This window comes from Mirounga angustirostris, unplaced genomic scaffold (genome assembly GCF_029215605.1).
Source record: "Mirounga angustirostris isolate CCGP_5_RB_7025 unplaced genomic scaffold, mMirAng1.0.hap1 SCAF_1, whole genome shotgun sequence".
In the NCBI taxonomy this organism is placed as follows: domain Eukaryota; kingdom Metazoa; phylum Chordata; class Mammalia; order Carnivora; family Phocidae; genus Mirounga; species Mirounga angustirostris.
This window is the reverse complement of record NW_026991709.1, coordinates 67,028,951-67,051,022: the sequence shown is the minus strand read 5'-3', so window position 1 is coordinate 67,051,022 and position 22,072 is coordinate 67,028,951. Positions and strand designations below refer to the sequence as shown.

The 22,072-nt window shown below is 48.1% G+C and overlaps 1 protein-coding gene across 2 annotated transcripts in view; it reads left to right on the top strand.

The window, feature by feature from the left end:
* Positions 1 to 16,698: 16,698 nt before the first annotated feature.
* SEMA5B (semaphorin 5B) overlaps positions 16,699 to 22,072 on the top strand; it is a 118,819-nt gene continuing 113,445 nt past the window's right edge. For both annotated transcript variants that reach the window (XM_064569764.1, XM_064569715.1), the window contains exon 1: positions 16,699 to 16,832. The gene's annotated coding sequence lies outside the window, so the exon portion shown is untranslated. The remainder of the gene's footprint in view (positions 16,833 to 22,072) is intronic.

Genomic DNA, 22,072 nt, shown 5'->3' with positions numbered 1-22,072 from the left:
AGGAACAAGGCTTCCAAATACAGAAAACAACTCCAAATGACTGAAAAGATAAAAAGATTTAGCATTAATTCACAGAAGTCTAAAGGTAAGACAGTTTTAGAGTCGGTCAATTAATTGACTTCACATTATCGGTGATCCGAGTTCTGTCTATCTTTCCTGTTATCCAAGGATTTTACCTAGCTTTCCTCATAGGCACAAGGTAGCTGCACTATCTCTAGGCATCACATCCTCACACACCACTATCCAGAGGCAGAAGAGGGGCAATCTCTTTCTGGCGTTTTTGGTTGAGACTCAGCAATCTCTCTCGAAATGTTCTACTCAGCAAATTCAGTCACATGTCCTTTTCAAAGCTGATCACTAACAAAATAAATAGAATTATTTTAAAGGACTAAGATTACCTGTTGGACTGGGGCTGGGGTGACATATCTCTGAAATACATGACTGCCTGACATCTGAACAGCACACATATTCTATTAGCAAAGAAGTGATGGTAGGGGGATGGCTATTAGCAGGGCACCGACAATGTCTGCCACAGGGCTTAACACATTTCTTAATTTTAATCTATTTTATTCTGCTTAAACCTCAGGACATTTGACTCACTGACACCTATTGGGATAGAGATCATTAAGCCTCACATAATAACAAACCAGTTTCAGAAACACTATAAAACTGCTCAAGAGAGACAGTAGTCAGAAAACAGTTTCTTGAAAAAGCCACAAAACTGGTCTATAGCTTCATGACGAAGTGATTACTTTTCACTAACTTGGTATAACCTTCTAATTATGTGTCTTATTTTGAAATGCCAAAGCAGCTCTTCAGAAAATACACGACTCCATCAACCACACTTGCTGGTTCACACCCATATGTCATTTCCATTAGCACTGGGCTGGAGAGATGGCTATATGATAAATGAAATAAAAATTTTATCCATATCTACATATATGTGTGGCTACCTCCCTCCCTTCCTGCCACCTCTTATGACACAAAAGCTGAGATGTGCTCTGTGACATTTTCATTGGAGGACCTCGGGAATCCCCCTCATAGGAGGACACTCGTCGCATCGCCAGCTCTGTGCTGACACGTACGGTTTCTCTCCGGTTTAACATTTAGGATCTTTCCATTGCAAGCAGTAGAAACTGGCAATGACGAATACATGTGGGAAAGAAATATATTTGAAGGACATGGGGTGGCCCATAGAGTGAGGGGAGGGAAAGTTCCAGAGACCTGGGTAGAGGATCTAGTCAGAGTGGCAGGGATGAAGTAACTCCAGCATACCAGTCCTCCTGCCTTCAAGGTCCAAGATTCTGGAGAGAAAGTCCGACAGACTTAGCTTGGGTACATGCCCTTCTCTTAGCCAGAGCGAGGGGGCGCCTTGATTAACATGTCTCCCCAAACTACCACCTGGAGGAAGGCATTCCCCACAGGGAAATCAAGGAACTGCTACCCGAGCAGGTGGATGCTGGCAGGCAAATACAGCCACCCACAGCAACAGAGGATTGCCGCCCAAAAACAATACACACTCAGGAAAAAGGAATCACAGGATGTAATAATAAAACAACTTTTTTTCCTGCTTCCCATGTCTCTTTAATCTTGCTTAGCGGAGGAAATCGACTTTCTGTCCCTGAATGTATAAATTTTACTCATTTTTAAAGAGCAAAATAGCCTGTGATCACTGGAAGAGGCAAACACAGTCTTAAATTCAGTAATAGAATGTTAATGCTATTAGCCCTTTAATCTTCATTCAAAGATAAGACTTCTCCCCCATTGCCCAGCTGGGATCACTTGCTGGCAAGCAGTGAGAGTGGTCAGCCTATTTTCTCTCCTTCTCACTGCCTGCTGTTTCTCATCCCTCCATGGTCACAGCAGGGGAAGAGGGAGTGGGAAGGAGGAAAAGAAAGTTTTTATTTAACTGGTACTATCATGAACTGGCCTTGTGCTCCTCATAGCACAGCAAATATTTAAAGCCGACTCTCTTATGGGAATTTTCATGTATCTTTTTGAGGCTTCCCTGCTGGGTCTCCTTGACTGCAACTCTCCCGCTCTCAGCCTCCTGAGCGGTCCATCCACCTCGCTTGCCCTCTAGGTTCATGGGAACAGATACCAGCCTCCGGCACTCCCCTCCTCCAACTGTAGGGGTCACATATCTAGTTTTCTGAGCCATCCTGTTGAAATCCCCTTCCCTAGGCTTGAGTTGATGGGTAGGCACTGGCCTCCTACTCTTGACGGGGTGTGTGTGTGTGTGTGTGTGTGTGTGTGTGTGTGTGATTCTCAGCACACTTTCCAAGAAATCCTCTTAAAAAAATTATTTCCTCCCCAATCACCATCCCCTATACTTCATTTATATCTTCATAGAATGTGAAGGGTTCAAGAATTACACTTTTTTAAAATAATCTTTGCCAACAGGTGACAATGGTATTTTGTTTTCATTTGCATTTCTTTAATTATTAATAAGTACCCATTTTTCATATGCCCTGTGGATGTGTTTAATAATCAAAATAATTAACAGAGCTCTTACTATACACTAGTTACTTAGCTTCTGCTAACTCATGTAATCCTCACATGGACCCTATGCAATAGGTACTGTTATTTTTTTTAAGATTTTATTTTATTTTTTTTTTTGAGAGAGAGTGTGTGCGTGTGTGTGTGTGTGTGAGTGTGATTGGGGGAAGGGGCAAAGGGAGAGGAGAAAGACTCCCCACTGAGCAAGGAGCCCATGACCTGAGCCAAAACCAAGAGTCAGACGCTTAACCCACTGAGCCACCCAGGCACCGCCACCCTCTTTTTAAAGATTTTATTTTATTTATTTTAGTAGGTACTATTATTATTCCCGTTTGGCAGATGAAGTCCAGCATGGTGAGCTAACTTGGCCAAGGTCACACGGCTAGTGGGTCTGGCTCCGGAGGGCTCCTGCCAGACTTGTCCACTGTTTCTTGCTCTGTTCATTCTGCTCTGCTTCCTCCCCTTTTTCTTTTCCTTCCTCTCCTTACCCCTCTTCTTGTATTCTTCATTTTCCCAAGGAGCATTCTGACCTTACTAGTTGTGGGCAGCCTGTTCGGTTCAGTTCAAGCTACATACAGTGAGCATGTAGCCATGCTGAGCACTGGATCAGGGGCTGAGGGGCAAATGCCGCCCAGTGGGACCTGAAGTCATCATCTGACAGGGAAAGTACGCCTTGCACGTGTATAGCTCGTCACGGTTTCTCAAGTGCGCTCACACATCTCCCACTGCAGTTCTTGGTCTCCGAGAGGTTAGATGACTTGTCCAAGGTCACACAACTAAGATGTGGTGGAAGAGAGACAAGACCGTGAAGGCTTCTGGCATACAAATCAACCATCTCAGCGTGAGCCCTTCAGACCTTTCCTACTTATACCATTTCATTGTCATTCCATGTCCAGGGACATTTGTCATTAGAAATAGCTTTACTCTCCACTTTGGGGCTATGCCTGAAGTTTAAAAGCCTGGAAGGCGGCTCTCTGGTTAACTGAAGTGTTACTATAGCAACAGCGACAATAAAAACCAAATAGCAGGTACAAATTTCACATCCACAGATTAGGATGTGCAAACACGGAACTTCATTTTCTTATAACTCAGGTTAATTTCTGCTCTCATTTTCTGCTTGATGCAAGAAATGTATTCTAGTCAGTTTGAAGTAAATCAATAAAATTCAGATTTCTCTGTCATTTTTTATTTAACATTTCATCAATTTAAGATGACTTCCCCTTTCCCCTTGGGGATGGTATTGAGTTCCTGGAGGAAGATGGGATTCTGCAAATGCTCCCCCTTCAGTGGGGTTGTGAGGCCGATGATGACATCCTTCTGTAGCTTCTAAGGCACTTATAGTTGGGCTTGGCTGGGGTAACGTTTGGTCCTCCTTTGAATGGAGACTGCACTGTCCTGGTGCTGGGGCTCCCTGACTTGTGGTCACGGCCTCATCAGATTCTCTGTGGGGACTGTCCAGATCACATCCCTCTGATGCCTGTCTCTTCATCCTGAGACACTCCGCCCCAGGGTTCCAGCTTTCTCTGGAGTGCTCTCTGGCACTCTCTGAATTAACTCTCTTGCCCCACTCACAGGAACTAGACATGCCCTCTCACGCCACTCCCAAGGTCTAGAAAATCCCAGGGGGCTTTCTCTTCTCTTGCCTTGAGGCCAGAATGAGATGGAGAAGAGAAAAAAGAGAGGAGAAGAAAAGAATGCAGTGGTTAACATCTCAAATATCATTCTGTTGCATCTGCACAAATTGTCTTCTTCCAAGCAGTAGTATTTTTCATTTCCAAGTTCAAATCGGTCAACATACCTTTTTTTGTTGCCTTTTACATTTTTTTTTAAAGATTTTATTTATTTATTTGAAAGAGAGAGAGCACAAGTGGGGGGAACGGCAGGAGAGGGAGGAGCAGGGAGCCCGATGCGGGGCTCCATCCCAGGACTCTGGGATCATGACCTGAGCTGAAGGCAGATGCTTAGCTGACTGAGCCACCCAGGTGCCCCTTTTTGTTGCCTTTTAAGCGGATTTCTACTTTATTCTTAGATTGACCAAAGAAACACTGAGCACTCTCCCCTCACCTAGGAGCTCCCACAGATACACCTCTATAGTGTCGGCCCCAAAACACACTCACCTATGATGTGTTCACCCGCTGACAACCATCTCTGCCCTCCCCAGCCACTGGGACCTGCACCTGCATTCTGTCCCCAGCATCACTCTTGCCATTCTTTTATCACATAACCTTACCCCACTGGTTGACATAGTCATTCTTCTTTTCCTTCTTTCCTTATATATGCGTTTGTTTTCCAACTTTTTTACTTGCCTTCAGTCCTCTTCGGAAATAGATGAGCATCTAAAGTAAAATTGTAATAAATAAAATCTATGTAGCCTTTTTAAGGTTCAGTGAGTAGAACTACCCACATTATGTCATATGTGGATGCACCATAATTTTCCTGATTCCAAATTGCTTTCATTTTGAATCAATTTCTTTGTGTGAAGCCTTTGATGTTTTTCCCCCTTCTGAGTCAGTGATCCTAGTTAGGCAAAAGAAAGAAAAGGAATAACAATGTTGAGTTATCTATGATATCCCAGGCTTTATGCTGGACACGTTTATCTACGTTATCTCATTGCACACACCCTAGATTTATAGGGTCCTAGCTGAAGCCTAAGCCATGTTTACCCCAAGGTTCAGACAAGCCCATCTGGAGTCTGAAGAGAGAATGAGGTGAACAAGTATTCGGGGGCTGGTTTGAACCTCCTGGGAAAAAAATTAATTTTCTAAGTTTAAAGAGAGAATCCACTGGAAGAGAAATTTGCACACTAATTCACTGGACAAATATTTGTTGAGCCCTTACAATGTGCTGGGCACCACAGATACAATGGTGAAAAATTGAAGGGCAACGAGCCAGTTTCGGAGGGGAGCTTGAACTCTGAGTGCAACAGGGAGTGAACCACTCAGATTGTCCTGTCATCCAGACCCCACTCCCAAGGTACGACAGCTGACGTACAAAGTGAACGAACACCAAAAATCACTTTGGTTCCATTTTTGAAAAACCATACAAAAGGGCAGTGGGAGGAAAACAGTGCTTTCTGCGCCCTGTGGGACAATGTTCTCTACACCGGCATCAAGACAGGACTTGTAGATACTGCTGGACACCAAGACGGGACATCAGTAGAGTTTGAGGACATCAACCCCAACAACCAAAGCACGAGGAGGGATAAAGCAAGAGCAGCTAATATGTCTAGAGCCCAGGACTTGACTGAGATCTCCGCTGGAGTGTGCAAGGACTAACTGGGAGGGAATTTGGGGAAAGCTACAATTCCCACAAGCTGATGGGGGTGGAGTCCAAGAAATACAGCTTTGTGACTTCTGCCAAGTCTCTGCTTTTACCCCCAGGCTAATGCAGCCCGGGAAGGGTTTATATTATTTCACAGAGGCTCAGAGGAGGTAAGACACTTGCTAAAGGTTATTGATTTAGTAATGCTCTTTCTCCAAAGTCCTTCCCAGACCCAGTCCACCATGCGGTTTATAGAAAAGCCTCGGGATTCTCATCTCTGCTCTGCTGTTAACACACTGTTGGACCTTGGGCAAGGGAATTTACCTCTTTGAGCTCAAGTTTTTCATCCTATAAAGGAAAGGGATAGACTAGAAGAGCTACAACATTCTGTGGTTCTGGAACTAATTTTAGCCCCTCGGCTCCACTCTGGGCACTCTCAATAATTTAACCCAGTCTTGCATATCCAGACAAACCCCCCTCACTTCCTAATACGGCCCCTTTACTCTAGCCAAACCAGTTTTCTCACTGTCGCTGAACATAGCACATTCATATTCATTCTTGACCCTTTGCCAAATCCCTCCATAGGGACGCTAAGAAAATTGCAGTATACATCCTGGTCAGACCACCGTCTCTGCAGCCATTGTTGGAAAGGACAAGCTCATTGCCTTCCCCAATGCTGACCTTCAAAGTGGGCATATGTCAGCTCCCCTGGGCATCTGTTTACATCTCTGACATTAATTTATCCCTATCCGTTGTGAATTCATTTATATTTCCCTCATGTGCTACATCTTGGAGTAATGTGTTTCACGCGTTTATTACCCATTTCCTTTATTTGTTCTAACTGTTCTTCACTCATCTTCCCCTCCAGCGAGTGTTTGGGTTGAATAAGTCCTTGTTCACCTTCTCCTGATTATTGATGAGTTTACTGATTTCCATCATGTCCTTTTCCAGGCTGGAGAATTCTAAACTTTATGGCCTATCTTCCCTCTGCAAACCTCAATTGTTCTATGTCCTTTCCTTCTCCGGAGTGAGAACAACCCTTTGGAGGTTCGCTGACTAGAACTTGCCACGAACTAGGTTCACTGACTAGAACTCGCCCCTCGAGGGGAGGATGTATTGGTGTTTAGAGAAACGCAAGGGTGTGAACTCAGTCATTCTCAGTCTCCCCCTAACCCTTGAGGATGCCTGATGTGTGTTTTCTTGGCCTTTGGAACAAAGCAGCCTTTTAAATTCATGTCTTCCAGAGACACAGGCTCTTTCCTGGCTTTTGACAGAGGTGTTAGTCACGAAGTTTGGATTTGTTTATTTTTAAACATATTTACACATGCCATGTTACATTCATCTGCCCCTTTTCTGCCAATTTATACAAAGTCGGTTGATAACAATAATAATTAACATTTAGTGAGCTCTGAAAATGCGCCAGGCCCCGTGCTAAATGTGCAGTATCTTTCTTAATCCTCTCTGCAACCCTCTGAGGTAGGGATTATTATCACCCAATTCTGAAGACGAGACTACTGAGAAGCAAAATATTAAGAACATTGAGAAATGAGAGTATTAAGAAATATTGAGAAAAAGTAATTGATCATTGCACAACTGGCAAATGGCAGAGCCTGGGCTCAAACCCAGAGAGGCTGAGATTTTTCAGCCTGAATGCTCTATGCAGTTAACCCTGGCTGTAGATTAGAATCATCCTGGAGCTTTGAAAAAACACCAATTGCCCAGGCCGCACCCCAGGGAGGCAAAGCCAGACTCTCTAGGGGCTGGGGTCCAGGATATAGCTATCTTTAAAAGCTCCCCCAGGCAATTCCATCCTCAGTCCCAGATTGAGGACCATTGCTCTGGTGCCTCCTACTGTCAAAGCCTGTTAGTTTATTTCTACCATACCCAGAAGATTACATTTAGTCATCTGCTATGTGGAGGTCTGTCCTGTGACTTTTCCTCCCTCCAGAACACGTATACACACGTTAAATCTGGTCAATGTCAGCATAGATTCTTTTGTTGTGGTGGTGGAGGTGTTGGTGGTAAAGTATACGTAATATAAAATTTAGCATGTTAACTTTTTTTTTTAAATTTTTTTTTTATTCATGAGAGACAGAGAGAGAGAGGCAGAGGGAGAAGCAGGCTCCCAAGGAGCAGAGAGCCTGATGCGGGACTCGATCCCAGGACCCCGGGATCATGACCCGAGCTGAAGGCAGTCGCCCAACCAACTGAGCCACCCAGGCGCCCCTAACTTTTTTTTTTAATAGTTCCTTTTTAGGGGCTCCTGGCTGGCTCAGTAGGTGGAGTGCATGACTCTTGATCTCAGGGTTGTGGGTTTGAGCCCCGCATTTGGTGTAGAGATTGCTTAAGTAAATAAAACTTTAAAAAGATAAAAATAAAATCTTTAAAAAAATATATTTCCTTTTTATTAATTTTTTAAAAATATTTTATTTATTCATTTGACAGAGACAGAGATAGCGAGAGCAGGAACACAAGCACGGGGAGTGGGAGAGGGAGAAGCAGGCTTCCCGCTGAGCAGGGAGCCCGATGCGGGGCTTGATCCCAGGACCCTGGGACCATGACCTGAGCTGAAGGCAGATGCTTAACGACTGAGCCACCCAGGCGACCTATATTTCCTTTTTAAAATATAAACTGGATCATTTTATATATATATATATCGGGGTTTTTCCCCCATTTTTAATTGTAGTAAAATACACATGACATTATTCACCATCTTCATGATTTTTTAATGCACAGTGGAGTGGCATTAAGTACATTCATACTGTTGTACAACCATCACCCCCATCCATCTCCAGAACTCTTTCATCATCCCAAACTGAAACTCCATACCGTTAAGTACTAACTCCCCATTTCCCCATCACCCCAGTCCCTGGCAACCACCATTCTGCTCTACCATTCTAGGTACCTCATATAATTGGAATCAGACAATCTTCGTCCTTCTGTGTCTGGCTTATTTCACTTAGCATAATATCCTCAGGGTTCACCCATGTTGTAGTGTGTGACAGAATTTCCTTCCTTCTTAAAGCCGAATGCTATTCCACTGTATGTCTATACCACATTTTTTCTATCCATGCATTGCATCAATACTTGAGGAGGGAGTTTGAACAGTGCACCATCTGGAGAGACCAAAATTTGCTCCTAATTTTGTTTTCTGAGTCTAAGTTGTTCACTAATCTTAAGAAAAGAGACCTCATTCCCTCCTGTAGCCACAGGGTGATTTAAACTTTTAAAAGAGCCTTTCTTAGAGAACCTGGTCAAAAGTTTTGAAAAAGTCTAAGTAGGTTATTGTTATTTCTCCTTTATATTTACTGTTTTTACTGTCTCAAAGAACTCCACTAAGTGTGTTTCTTCCCTCCCCGGTGTCTGCCCACTTCTACATTTTCTGTGTGGTCCAGGGCAATTCCCATCTTCAAGAAGCCTTCCCAGACACAGCTCCATGGGCTCCTTCTCTCTTGAGCTTGTCTGGTGTTTACTGCCTGCAGTCTGGCATTTACCTGCTATTTACTTCTTGCATACACCTCGCATTCCCAATAACATGATCATCCCCTAAGTATTGCTCATCCTCTGTTGTCTTCTCTAGCCTCGCTGCAGAACTGAGCAAATAACAGCGGGGGGCGGGGGGGGGAGGAATTCTTATTTAATTGAAATGAAGGAGTTTGCTGCCTCTCCCTGAGAATTGGTGCCTCTCAGCCAATGTCTGAGATCCGAGCTGCTGCAGTGTCACCAGGATGCGTTAAGGGCTTACCCCAACCCCCTGCATTTCCCAGACTTAGGGAAGAGCCAAAGCTAAGCTATACTGGGGGTGAGGTGGGGGTGGAAAAGTTCTCTTCATCAGGTCTTCCCTTATTATTCACTTGGCTCCCACTCCCAGCCTTCCTGGGCACCCACATTCCTGCTCTTATTCATTTCACCCCTTTCTGTCTCTGTTCTCCATCCTGCACTCTAATCTCTTAGCTTCCTACCTCATGCAGCAAAGGTAGACATGGGTTTTCACACTTTTTGTCATCTCTGCCCTAGTCAAAGTCTCAGCGGGTTGCAGGGGCTGTCATAACAGTCTCTTAGCTGGCCTCCCTCCCTCATCCACCCACTGCCACCCATCTCATCCCATCCACCCACTGCCACCCATCTCAACCCATCAGGTTCCTGCTAAACCTCAGATGATGCTCCTCACCTGGCCTGTAGGATTAAATCCAACCCCCTTCCATGGCATCCAAGGCCTCTCCAAACTGGCCCTGCTCACAGTCCATTCGGGCATCACCCCCTACTATATCCTTCCTAGAGTCAATGAGTAACAATGTATGGAATGATTCTTCTCCTCGGGCTAGGGCTCTGGGGGCCTTGTGTGGTCCAGTACAGTGGTGTGCTCAGTAGATAATATGAAAGGAATTACTGTTTATCTCCACCCCTGCAAAAGTGCTGTTAACTTACGGGTTACTTGTCTAGATAAGGCAATTATGCCAACCTATTGTTCCCCCAGCAGGAGGATTTCCGAGGTCACTGAACACCAGAGGAGAGACGTTCTGGTCAGGGCAAAAGAATCTTTCTATAACCTCTCAACCAGGTTAGTGGTTTTCCACCCCCACTCAGGCAGCAGGTTTTCCTTCCGATTCCTCCTTGTCTCCTGTCCAGAGGTCTGGCCCTGCTTAAGTCATCTCAGGGCCAGACCTGGGCCTCTTCTTGGTTATAACTTGGGATCCCCTTCTTAACAGGATTCAGATCCCCCTTCTGGGGACACTGACTTATGTTTCCTTGGCCAACATCCATCCTGTCCCGATCAATTTGGGACCTCTCTGGCTTCACCCTGGTCTTGGGGAGAAAATCACAGACACAGATCTCATGTTTTCAAATGTCTTTAAGAAGAGTGACCACACTTTGTATTCTTCCTTGAATCCAAATGTCTTGACAGTGACTTCTGCCTGCTGGCTTTGAGTTGAGTACGTGACTTGTCCCTTTGTAGCTCATCTACCAGGAAGCCTGGTGTCATCTGTTGGGCCAGCCGTGCCTCGGTCCTTCCTTCTGATCTTCACACCCCTCCCATACCTCACTTCCTCCTGACCCATCTGCAGCCCAGATCTGACAGTATTTGCTGGGAGAGCAGGAAAGAGGAAGGTAGAGAGGCACTCTTGAGTGCCTGGAGAGAGACATGTGATTACTCTTGGGTGTTAGTGCCAGGGCAAGCTACACAGTGAGCCTTCCTTCTCTCTCACCACACCCCTGATCTAGGAGACATGAAAATGGTGTGTGTGTGTGTGGTGGGGGGGCATGCACAGCATGCACGCACACACTCACTTATACATGTTGCCAGAGATAATGTGTGAGGATAAATATGTGAAGGCTTGGAAGGGGATTTATTTTTTCAGGAATTGAGAAGAAAAACCAGAACTGTAACACAAGAAACAAAATGATGCCAGGATGAGTATGCACACGTGGGATTAGTGCTGCTTTAGACGTTCTGGGTTTTCAGAGCTAACTCTACTCTATCTTGACTGTGTAGGTCAGTAGACCCATGTGGTTAACTGGGTGGAATACAATTAGTATATTTTCCCCACTAATATGCATTTTCTATTAAAAAGTTTTTAAGTGCAAATATAGATGTTAATAATCAATTGGAGAGCACAGTTTGACATGGGAAAACCTAAGTTCAGATCTCCACTCTGAAAATGACCAATTGTGCTATTGTGCCTCAGTTCCCCATCCGTAAAATGGGGAAAATAATAATTCAGTCATTAAGTTGTCATTGTGTACTTCTCTTTACCAAGCACCATTCTGTGGGTCGGGATGATAGTGATGAACAAAGCAGGCAATGTCTCCACTCTCAATGGAATTCATATTCTGGTCAGGGAAGACAGATGATGAATAGGTAAGTATAGTGTTGAGTGATGATAGAGAGTGAAAGGGGTTTGTTATTTTTGAAAGGATAGCAGTGTATCTCTAATGAACTGATATTTGAGAGCAGACTGAAGGAAGTGAGGGGCTGACCCAGGTGGACATCTGACGAAAGAGCTTTCCAGGCAGAGAGAACATCAAGTGCAAAGGCCCTGAGGTGGCAGCCTTAGGTGTTTGGGAAACAGTGGAGGGGCTGGTGAGACTGAAGAGCAGTGAAGGAGGGGAGAGTGGTAGGAGATGGCGTCAGCAAGTCCTTGTGGGCTTGTTAAGGATGAGACATTTCCTCTGGCAAGCTGGGGAGCCATGGAAAGTGTTTGAGCAGAGGACTGACAGCATCTGACTTAGAATGGCTTCTATGTCGAGAAGAGACTGTAGGTGCAAAGGTGAAAGCAGGCAGAGCAAAACTCCAGGTGAGAGAAGACAGTGGTTTGAATTGAGGTGCTAGTGGATGAGGGTGTGAGAAGTAGTTTGTTTCTAAAAACATTTCAAAGGTCAAGACCATGGGATTTATGATGGCTTGGATGTGGGTGTGGGATGACCTCAGGATTTTGTCCTTGAGGAACTCAAAGAACAGAGTTTTTATTTACCGGATTAGAGAAGTTGGGAGGACGAGCTGGCTTTGGGAAAGAAAATTGGAAGTTAGGTTTTGGGAATATTAAGTTCGAGGTGCCTATTAGATGTTCACGTGGAGGAGAGCAGCAGATAGTTGGGTCTCTACATCTGGAACTCAAGAGAAAGGTCCAAGCCTCGGATGCAAACTTGGATGTCATCAGCACAGAGGTGGCGTTTACCACCATGGAGCTGGACAAGAGCGTCTGGAGTGTCAGTGGGGCTGACACAGGAGTGTGAAGGTCAGCAGATATGGAAGGGAAAATACACCTGTAAGCTGAAAGTGCTATACACACGGGAAGGGCCAAATGTATAAATATGGTAAAGAACATAATTGTTAGGAGCGTCTGCCAGAAGAGTTAGAATTACAGAAAGTGTGTGCAAAGGGGATCTTAGACACCAGTTGACACCCCCCTCACTTACCCCTGTTACCCTCAAGGAGCTGAGGTCAGAGAGGTTAAGAGGCCTGTCCAAGGACACTCAGCTCATCAGCGGCTGAGCGGGTCCTACAACTGAGAAGCCCTAGCTGCTGGTGCAGTGCTCTTTCCAACACTCCACGCACCTGCTCACATTTACTGCTTCAGCTCTCTGAATCTGTTAACCAGGGCCAAGTAATTCTTCCAAAACAGAAATCTAATTATATCGCCTGGTGCTTTCATACATGCTATTTCCTCTGCCTGGAATACTCTGCGTCCTCCGGCTTCTCTGTCTGGCAAATTCCAGCCCTGTCTCCATTCCCAGCTAGAAGGGCCCTTTGCCGTGAAGACCTCCTTGCCCTGCCGAGTGGAGCTGGTCAGTGGCCGTCCGTGAGCCTGTGGTGCTCTGGCCCTGAGGCAGTCCTCAGATTTGCTGTGATTATGTCTGCCTCTTCCGCCTGCCAGTGAGGCTCAGGCTTTCTCTTCTTCCTATGACCTCTCCCCGCAGCCTTAGTGCATGGTGCTTGAATGTTTGGAGAGGAAGGAAGGAAGGAAAGAAGGAAGGAAGGAAGGTCTTTTCTCTCACTTTAGCTCAGGACAATGCCAAAGCTGCCATTTAGTGACACTTCAGTTCCTCTGACCTAAGTGTGCTCTTGGTTCACAAACTGACAATGACTGGTGAGCTGGGGATTTTCTTTCTTCTTTTCTCTCGCTGGGCACAATAAGCCGGTGATTCGGGGACCGGGAAACTCTTCAGACATTCTAAGCGATGGGTGCCTTCTTTTCAATTCTCTCTTGTCTATCAACAGATGTGTGGCTGTTGTTTGTTTGCCTCTTGCCACAGGCCAGATTTGTGTTTGTGCCTGGACCATGCACAGGCATGTACACATGCGTACACACACCTCTACACGCCTTCCTGGGAGAGGCTGCTCTCTCGTTTTTTCAGAGGGACCTAAATCTCCCAGAAAAAAATGCCCTCAGATGGGAGGCAGGAGGCAGTGTTGTGCTCAGGTTTGTCATCCTCGAGCAGAAAATTTGGACTTACTTCTTAACCTATTGGCAACGTAGTTCAGGGGAAGTTTGGAATTTCTAGGTCAAGTGTGAATTCTAAGAACTCCTTTCCACCACCTATGTTGACTGCTCTTTAGCATGTTTGTTTTGGATAACTCTGTATTAATTACTGTATTTGCATTCTACTTAATTAACACTGTTCCAGGAGGTAGAGGATTGCTTCTAATAGAAGTAATTACTGTACAGGTTATTGCCAAGTTTTAAGGAAGGTGACAGAAGGTGGTGGTGACACTATGGTGATGGGGTCAATGCTCCAGGTTTTGTTCCCAGTAAATGAGTCAGAGATCCTGACTAGGTTGGATTTGCCCAACTCAGGAGATGCCTGATGCATGTGGTGAGCCAGCCTAGAAAAGCAACTGTCCCTTCTTGAGGTTTAGACTTCTGAAGCTCTCTTTATTGAGGGCTCTTGAGTAATCACTGTTAATCAATACAACACTGTAGGATACAATTAGGATTAATTAGCCCAGCCTCCCAAGCAGCTCTGCTCCTCTGTCTCTGTCTCCTTGGTGTCTCCCCTTCTTGGCTCCTGCTTCCCCTAGAAAGAAAGAGTCTCTGGCCTGTGTCCCCAGTCTCCCTTCTTCTCTTACTGCACCAAGTCCCCTGTCATTCATTCACTCATTCATAACGTGGAGAAGGAGAGCCAAGAAGTGGCATGAAGTGATGGTGGGAAAGGCAGAAAGATAAAGCAATCAGAACATGGTGGAGAAAGACAGGGAGGGTGAGAGAATACGGTGAAGGATGGAGATGATTTTTATTACCTTTCGAGAGAGATGCTGCCACAGAACCACTCAGAAGGCATTTTGTCTACTCTCCCAACAGACAAATGGGCAACTCTCCTGCTCACCCCTTTTCCCTGCAATATAGGGAGTATTTCCCTGTTTCTGTATTCATTAAAAGGTGTCTATATATTGCACACATTTATATTTTCGCAATGACAAAAACAGTTTCATGGTTCTGTATGGAATGAGAATGGGGAGGTGGGTGTGGGGCAAGCAGTTCTCACAGCAGTGGAAGTGTCTCAGAGGGTTGGGAGACCTGCCCCCACCCCAGCCTGGAACTCTGGAAGAACTGCTTTCCTTCTCTAGATCTCATTGTCCTTACCTATAAAATAATAGGCTTGGATTCAATGCCCTGCATTTCCTCTTTCAACTTGATTTCTACCCCTAATTAAATGGATGGGCTACCAGACTGGTATGCTCTGACACACACCTTTTCTTCCTTTTTTCCTCTTCTCTGCATCTCTCTCCTCTTGTCCAGAGTGTGTCTTACATTTGCAAGTTCCTCTCCATTCTGCACTTTATGAGTTCTGGCATTTTTGTTGCCCTAGAAAGTCTTTATTTCTGAGACTGTGCACTGTTTCCCTTTTTACAGCGTCCCATAAACTCCCTTCTTGGATTCTTTCTTTCTTTCCCATCATCCTGGCCAAACTGCGTCTCATCTCCGTTCAGGGGTGTGTGTGTGCGTGTGTGTGCGTGTGCGTGTGCGTGTGTGTGTGTGTAGGGAAGTGCCTCTCTGGGGCTCTTATTGTCCCCATTCCTCTGCTTTATCTGGGATTTCCTTTACCCAGAATTTTGTTATATAAAATGATTCACTGTAATTCTTCCATTTCTGGCATATTCTAGAAAATCTTTTAATGTTTTCCTTCTTCCGACTTATCCAGTTTTATTTGACAGTTCTCTTTGGTTATCTCTTAAAATTACACTTCTCGGGGTTTAATTTTTCAGGTCTTTTGTCTTTATCCTTCATTCTTCCGTTTTCTTAGGTCACCTTTAAAGAATTTTTAAAATACCTTTTTTTGTTCAGCAGAGGGCTCCCTTCCCATCCCTCGCGCAGCCCGGGCAGATAGGGTTTGAAGCCCCCCTCCCCCCGCCCCGTCTCTCCCTCCTGCTTTCTCGCCGTCAGAAACACTGGATACTTAAACTTGTAAACAATCAGCCTTGCTGTGTGTGATCGCGGTAAACCTTCGCTCTCAACCGAGAGCACTCCTTTGCCTCCCGGGATCGCTAATCTCCTGGATGCCCTCTCAATATTCCTGCAGCCCCTACTGTTGCAATCGCTCCGTAGGGTAGGTGTCGCCAACCCTAGTTTACAGTTGAGGAAACTGAGGCTTGGAGAAGTTCACTCAAGGTTGTGCAGAGTGTAAAGTTAACCCCGATCCAGCCAGTTCCGGCTTTCCAGTCCCGCCCAACAGCCTCGCCTCACTCCCTTCTACTGCAGTTTATTCCAGATTTCCCGTTTTGTACGAGATTCTTTCCCCCTCTTTCAAACCACAGGCAGGAAGATCGTCTCTAGCTAATAGGGCTGGGGAATTGGGGAGCCGGGGGTGGCGAAGGTAGGTGGGGGAGACTTTCCTCAGACGCCAAGGGTTGGGGTGGGTTCGGGTGAGCTGACCCCTGGAGGAAGTCAGGTTAGAGATGGGGGTCACCGAGGACAATAAGGCAGGATGTGGCAAAAGGTAGCAAGTGCTCAGAGGGACCTGGGTCTCGCCGTTCGAACACCGGCTGCGGAGCGGGACTCGTGTCCGTGTCCACCCACCGTGTGACACGCACTTGGCAGGCCAGGGGCGGGAGTCGGGCCGAGCCCGGGGACGTTGAGATGCAGGGCGCCCCCTCGCGCTCCTCCGCGCGCCTCGGGGCTGGCCGGTGAAGCGCCGGCCGCGGCAGGTCCTCGCCAACCCCCTCCTCCTTTTCGCTCCCGCTCCCTCCCTCTCTCCCCTCGCTCCCAACTCCTCCCCCCCCCGCGCCTCCCCCTCCTCCGCCCCCCTTCGGCTCCCTCAGTCTCCTCCTTCCCGCTCTCACCCGCACTCCGGGTCGGGAGCTAGTTGGAGCGTGGGGACCGCTGCCAGAGCCCAGCTCCGCGGAGCCGGGCGGGTCGGCCGCGCGTCCAGCGGCTGCTGGAGGAGCCCGAGCGCAGCGGGCGCGGGCCCGGGTCGGGACTGCACGGGAGCGCCGAGCCCAGAGCCGGGGCCGTTCCAGCGCTGCCGCCCCATTCCCAGACCGGCCGCCAGCCTTCCTGGTTCGCCTCCGCCGCTTCGTGCCACCGGGAGCCGGGAGCCACCGAGAGCCGGGCACCTGTGCCCGCAGCCCGGAGGTGAGTCCCCGGAGCCCCGGGCGTTTCCCCTACGCGGGCTGGGGCTGCAAGTTGCAAACTTAAGCAACTCGGGTGGCCAGAGGGGTAGGGGCCCCGAGGCGCCAGCAAGTTGGAACCAGGTGGGGGAGGCTGCGGGCGGGAGGAGAACGGGGGTCCCTGTGCTTCCTCGCCCTCCGCGCGGCCGCTTTCCCGCCGCCCGCCTGCTCCGGGTCCCCGCTGCGCGGGGCCCTCGCGGGGCCGCGGCCAGTGCGTCTGGGCTGCAGCCCTGATGGGGACCCGCGGCCCGGGCCTGGAGGAGGGGACGGACGAATGAAAGGCTGAGAGAGCGCCGGGCAGAGGAGACTGGCGCTGAGATGGAGGCTCCCGGAGGGCCGACGAGGAAACCGGGTGGAAGGAGAGTGCGGGCGGCGGGGCGCGTGGGAACGCGTGGCCCGCTCGGAGTGTGAAATCTCAAGCTCGCGGGCGTCCCCGCTCCGCCGCCGCCTGCGGGGTCCCCACCCGGATTCTTCTCAGACCCCCTGCCCTGGCAGGGCCCCGCGGAGCCCAAACTCTACCCTGCCAGGCCCCAGACGCAGCGGCCGGGGAGCCCCGCGCTCCCGCCTCGGCCAGTGGAGAGGGGTGCGGCGGCGGGAAAGGGGGACGCGAACGGCGATTTCCTGATTTATTTTTCTCATGGTAATTTGTCTTTGTGGTTGGGGCTGCTCATTCACTTTCTGCTCACGTCGTGCGGGAGATCCAGCGCGGAGGGAGGGAGCGGGGGGCGCTCGGGCACAGGCACAGGGAGGGATGGAGACAGGAGAGGGGATCCGGGACCCGCGCGGGGCGGGAGCCGAGAGGGAAGTGGCGGTAGGACGCGCTGAGGAAGAAGGCGAGGCTGAGGCGACCCGGCCGAGCGGAGCCTCGAGCCAGCGGCACTGGGGGGGGGCAGAGCCGGCTCCTTTGCCTGCCGCAAACTTTAAACGACGAGGAGGAGCCACCTGAAGCGCCGTTCTTGCCTCCTCCCCATTCCCCGGTGCCCAGTCCTCGGGTCATCCCGCCCGCCCCGCCGCTCCTAGCTGGAGTGGGCCCCGAGTTGGATGGGGACTGGTAGCCGCCGGTGTCTGCCCCCACCCCTGCGACCCCCTCCAGGCTTCCCGCGGTGGGGATGAGAGCAGCCTGAGCTGGGAAGGGCAGCCCACCCTCGGGATGCACTCCTAACCGGCCCTGTTCCCGAGCAAACGCAACTGGGCTTGGAGGCTTGGAAGCTTGCCTGTGTCTAGACCCCACCACGATCTTACCTTTTCTGCCTCCAACTCTCATCTTTTTCCTTCAGCCCCTAGCAATTCCAGTCTCCTTCCACATTTCTCAGGCTCCCCGCTTCCCGTTCTACCCAGCCTCCCACTTGGGCCTCATTCTGCTCTGAAGGCAGAGGCGCCTCTCCCAAGCGCCCTCCATGCCCGCCTCTACGTCCTCCCCACCCCCACTTTCTCTCATCTTTTAGCCTATTCTTTACCATCACTTACCTCCCCCCACACCACATTTCTTGTTGACATTTAAAAGTGACCTCTCACCTTTTCTGAGTCTGGATAGGTGACCTTGAGGAAGGGCCAGGGGAGATCTTGAGCCTGAGAACTGGACCTCACAACTAGGAAAAGGGGGACAGATTAAGAAGCATATTGGGAAAAACCGCCAGTATCCTGCCCCAATGTAGACTCCCAACAGAGGAGGAAGGAGGAGAAAATATCAAAGAGAGAGGGAGTTTGCCACTTGGTCACCCAGAAGACAGGATTGTTTTGGGAGACCTGCTCAGCAGGAAGGGCTGCCTCTCCCTGTGCTAGGTTAGGAAAAGTGTGTGTGGGGGGGGGGGTCAACAACTACCAGCACCAGTGTAGGAGGGGGTGGCAGATCTTCCATCCCTTTTCTGTTTCCAGGGATTAAGTGCCAGAGCCTTTCTCCTCCAGCATTATCATCACTTGGACATCAAACACTTTTTAAGTACCAACTGCGTGCAGTACACCAGGCGAGGTAGCCATAGATACAAAGAGGTACAGGGCTGAGCTCATGCCCAGAGAGGCTCCTAAATTCACCAGTTTGATCCAAAGAAGACATTTGTGTATTTGTTTGGGGAGGGAGAATGTGAATGGGGAAACTCACAGGCAGTACAGAACAGCAAGGAGTTGGTACCACATAGTGACCTAGGGCTTAGGACAGGATTGTTTGAAGAAAGCTCCATGACTCAGGTGGGGCTCAGAGCTGGGCTTGTTGACTCTGCCTCCCTCCCCACCAGCTGTCTGTATCAGGAGGGTGGGAGAAGAGAAGAGAAGGTCAGGAAGGGGCTCCCTTTCCACTTCTAGAGCCGGACCAGGAAGACAGAGAGGCTAAGAGATCCACCCTGGCTCTGTGGATTGACCTCCCATTCAGGACTGGTGCAATCACAGAAGCTTTTCTTTTTTTTTTTTTGCAGAAGCTTTTCTGTCTTGGTGTACCCTTCCTGGCTTGTTTGAAAGCCCTTCTGTTACTTCTTATTGAGGCTTGAACCTGGAAGTGGGCTTGGAGATTGTCCATGGCCGAGGGGTGGGGGTGGGGGGTCACAAACTGCGATGCCTACAGAGGGCAGGCAGGTAACAATGTGCTGATCAGGCAGTTAGAATGGCTGGACAACTGTATGCTCAAAGTCAAATGGCCCAAATAAAATGGCCTAAACAAAACCAATGTGCTGCCCTTGAGCAGCCTCATCCCCTATATTTATAGATCAAGGAATTAAGATCCTAAGAAGCATTATCTCTTTGTGTGTATGTGTTATCATGTCTCCCAGTACCTTGGGGATTGGTTGGAACACCCCACAGCCTAGTCCTACCTCTGATCTGCTAGACTCCCAGCTCGCTCTCATCCTCAGGGCCCATTAGGATTCTTCTATGATGACTTCTCTAGATGATGAATTCCTTGAGGTCAGGGTGTCATCTGTCTTATATAAATCTGAGGATTTCACATCCTCTGATACAAGATTCCAGATGCAGAGCCAGAACTGGAACTCAGGTCTCTTTCCTCTCCCTCCCCAGCACCCCAGAAACCCAGTGAGTGTAAGCCAGCTTTGTTCTTTACAAAAGAGGAAGAGGGCGCCTGGGTGGCTCAGTCGTTAAGTGTCTGCCTTCGGCTCAGGTCATGGTCCCAGGGTCCTGGGATCGAGTCCCGCATCAGGCTCCCTCCTCGGCAGGAAGCCTGCTTCTTGCTCTCCCACTCCCCCTGCTTGTGTTCCTGCTCTCGCTCTCTCTCTCTCTGTCAAATAAATAAATAAATAAATCTTAAAAAAAAAAAAAAAGAGGAAGAAAATCCAACCATGACTTTTTGCTTCCCCTAAAGTAGTAGGACCTTATTCAGGGGTTAGATAAGAAAAGTCTAGACGCTCACATAAGATGTTCAGGGATCCCAAGGAATATCCAGAAAGTCCTGAGCCCTGAGTGTGGGTCTTAAAAGGGGAAGAGGAGTCTCAGCAAGGAAGAGAGGGATGGCAGACATTTATGGAGGATTAGCCTGGCAAGGCTGAAGATTGGTAGGTAGAGGAGGAAGATGCTGTTGGGTGCAATTATTTTGAACATTGATCATGAAACTCTTGTTCGTAATCTTGGTAACCGTCCTATATCCTTTGGGGAAATTCAACAAGGTAGCAATTCAGATCACTACCGTATAATCAACCAGTTTACTACTTTCAGTAAGCACTGAGGTGATAGAATGGGCACAGAGGGCAAAGGACAGTTATCTGATTAGAAGTGCATGCTACCAGGTAAGCCTTAAATGACACTGGGCTGAGCCCCATGCCTCCAGCTGCCAGATGTTCCCTGAGATCCTCAAGTGTTAGCTTTGATATTGCCTAGGTGCAAGGTAGATGAGACCAACAGTGGCAGTAAACTCACATGTTCACCATTTACTAAGCACCTACTGTATGCCAGGCACTGTGCTAGAAGCTATGGATATGATGGTAAACAAGACATATCTCTGATCTGAATGGAGGTAAATTGGTATGACTAGGAGAACATGATTACTAGCATTGCCTCAACTTCTGTGATGGAATTTACTGTGAGGGTTTTTTTTTTTTTCTTTCCCTCTGAGTTCGTTTGGGGATCTGACAGCTAATGTGGAGTTGTCCAAAGGACTTGGAGTCCAGGGTTTGTGGGGAGGGCTGACAGGGCTAGGATGCCACCCCCTCAGATCTTCCCTCAGTTCCTCAGATTTCTCACTCATCGAGTGGGGCTGATTACCTACCTTGTATCTGTCGTACACAGAGGCAAAGCCAGGTACTTGAAGATCTGGGGATGAGAACTGTTGGGAGGGAGTGTTGGTTTTTTAATTCTTCAGGGTCTGAACCCCACTGGGTCCTGGGACCATCCTTTGCCTCATCCAGTCGCCTAGATCATTATTGTCTTCATTGACGTGTGTGTGTGTGTATGTGTGTGTGTGTTGGAACTAGGTACCTCCAATGAATGAGTTTCCTTCACATTCGTATCTTTGCATTTGAGTTTAGCCACCACTAAGTTGGTCTTAAATCTATGATAAAGCTTAACTAGCTTGGTCTTAAATATATGAAAAGAAGCCAAAGCAGGTGGCTTGACTAATGGAGTTTCATTGAATTGCTGAATTGAGCCCTTCTTTTACAGCTTCTGTAAACAGCTGTAACACCTGGATTTCAGAGGGCTCTAGTGTTGTGAAACTCCCTTTCTCTGACTTTCCATTTGATAACATGTGCCTTAGCTAAAGAGATGGCTCAATGATGGGTAATCTGGAAGGGGATCTTTGCATATGCCGTTCTCTGTCTTAGATGGAGGATTCTCCCCCAAGACTTTCTTTTTGAAAAAATTTCGCTTATAACTGGCTTGAATGCTAGAAAGTAGCAGGGAAAAATTCCAGCTGGGAGCAGAGTTCTGAAAAGGAAGCAGGGTGCTGAACGTTCTGTGGCTCTGCCATGTCACTTTCCCTCCCTTCTGCTGTAGTGTTTTGCTTTAGTGAGCATAAGAGATGAAACCAAACCTTGCAGAATACACTCTTTAATCCTGACATTAGTCAGGGTCTCACCAATGAGAAATTACTACACTTGATAGCTTCAAAGTGGAAGGAAAGAAGAAGAAGAAGAAGGAGGAGGAGGAGGAGGAGGAGGAGGAGGAGGAGGAGGAGGGGGAGGAGGAGAAGGAGAAGAAGAAGGAGAAGAAGAAGGTGATTTCCTATCCAATTTGCTTCTGGGCACAGTGGGGAAAACAGGAGGAATACCC